This window comes from Trametes versicolor (genome assembly GCF_000271585.1).
Source record: "Trametes versicolor FP-101664 SS1 unplaced genomic scaffold TRAVEscaffold_4, whole genome shotgun sequence".
NCBI lineage: Eukaryota > Fungi > Basidiomycota > Agaricomycetes > Polyporales > Polyporaceae > Trametes > Trametes versicolor.
Window position 1 is genome coordinate 2025911 of NW_007360324.1, and position 2216 is coordinate 2028126.

A 2216-nucleotide genomic window follows, 5' to 3' on the forward strand; every position below is an offset into this window, starting at 1 on the left:
TGTCCAGGCCGCTCACCCGCACTCGGCCTTCTTTCCTCTCCCCCTCACCTTCCCATACCCTGCCTGCCACTGCCATGCCCACCCCATCTCGCCCTTCCGTCCTCTCCCGCCTCAACTGAGCTAGAGACCACGAGCTCGCTGCTCCGCAACGCTTGCGGCAAACAAGGTGAGCACACAACGAACTGTGGTCCCGCAGGCTGCGTGAGACGGACGAGGCTTCAACGCCGTCAATCATCTGGTGAGCTGGCCAGCCACTGACACCGCCTGCACCTCCAGTGCAGCGGGAAACTCAGTTGGCACGAGCTGCCAGTGAAGGGGCGCCGCACATTTTCCGCGTGCGTCCGGCAGTGCGATACAGGGAACTAGTCGAGGGTGCTCGCCCCCGACGCAGTTCCCTGTCTCGCGGTTCCCGCCCACCGCGGAACACGCCCCTTGCACCCAGACAGCCCTGCGAGCTTGTCGAGTGCAATTCCCGGCCACTGCGCACGCGCGCCCTTGGCAAGCCTCTCACTGTTTGTATATCGGGCGCTGTACACTGATGCAGCCCTTCACAGACCACTCATGGGCGCGCAGTCTGCGCCATGTGCGCGCGCCGACTGAGTGAGTCACAGGCAGAGAACGCGAGTTCTAAACACGCCTGGACGTCTCTCTTACACAACTCAAAGCCTCCGACTCACCCTATCGGTGCCGCTCGTACTCGCCGTGCCGGCGTCGACGCGAGGCATTTCGGAAGAGCGCGACTACTTCCACGGTAGCACGGGAGTCACCTACATTTGTTGCGGGCACATGTTAGCCGGTCTGGAGCAAGGACGCGAGAACGCGAGGAGGGAGTGCGGGTCGGCGTCTCACCAATGAGCTCGAGAAGGGCACCTGGGTACGTGATGTGATTGTCTTGCACGCAATGTTAGCTCACTTCAGCTATGTTGCGAATATGCAGGTCTGTCGCCGCGAGTGCGGATTGCGATGGCCAGGGTGGATGAAGAAGCCAGGCTCGAGGCTCGTCGTGGGGCAGGGTGAAGGTGCCGCGCGCGACTCCTCGATTGCGCGCGATTCCGATAAGCGCCTTATTTGCCAAGTGCCTCCGCGGCTCACCGAGGCTCACTCCGGCACCGCATCCACTCGTCCTGGACGCGTTGACGGTCGTCCTTTCTCCGCTATGTACTCCTTGTGCTCGACTACTCACATACCGGCTATTACTGGCAACCAGGAAATAACGTGCACGAGCCCGGCGAGCACTTGGACCAAGTCTTTCGTACGACCGGAATTCGAAGCACCCACCGTGAACACGAGCATGCGTTCCGCGTCCGGCGCATGCCTTCAAGCTCTTGAGCTTTGCGGCTATGCTGCGAGTTCAAGCCAGGCATGGTACGTACCATTGTAGTTCTTATCTTGAGTCAGCAGCTGAACTAGATTTTACAGATGAAGAATTGTCCGTTTAGGAGGCCGGCGGCGCCGCCCGCCATAGTATACTCTGTTACTCGTGGGCTACTATCATTGCCCGGGAGGGCATCAGGACCGAGGCCGGACGAGCGAGCAAGTTAGAACAACGGCGGCGCAGGACTTTGAAGTTTCGAGCTACGTCGGGATAGGCGCCCGGCGACGTCCAGAAAGGCGGAATCGGCTCGCGGCGTACGTGGCTGCTGTTTGCCTGTTCCAAGGCGCTCGCTCACCTTTGATTTTATACAGTCGTCTATCCCGGGACTTGCCTAGTTGGCAACCCGACTCCCCCAACACCATACACCCTCTCGCAGGGTTCGATCTCGAACGGCAGGGAGCGGCTGCGAGCCCCCGTTCCGCGTCCAAGGCATACATTGCGGAGCGCCCGGCTGGTGCGTGCGACGCGATGGCCAGTGCGAACGAGCGAAAGTGCGTACCGTTTTCTTTTTGCAGATCCGATGTTCCCGCTGACTGGCCCGGCCTGCAGATTGTGCATGCAGGTTGACGTCGGGAGAGGCGGTCGGCGCACGAGGACGGCGACGCGAGCACAGAGCGAGGACGTGGAGTGAAGCAGAGACGCGACGCGTCGACGCGAGACTCTGACGTCCTTGTCAATCTCGGGCAGCGTCGAAATAGGCGCCCGCGGCCGCTCGATGGCGAAGATGTCTCGCGGGCGCGCAGAGCGCTCTTGAGCCCATACCACCTTCTCACGCATGCTCGTCCCGACCACGGCGACCCGGGGCGATGGGACTTTACACTACCGGGAGGAGACTCTGCGC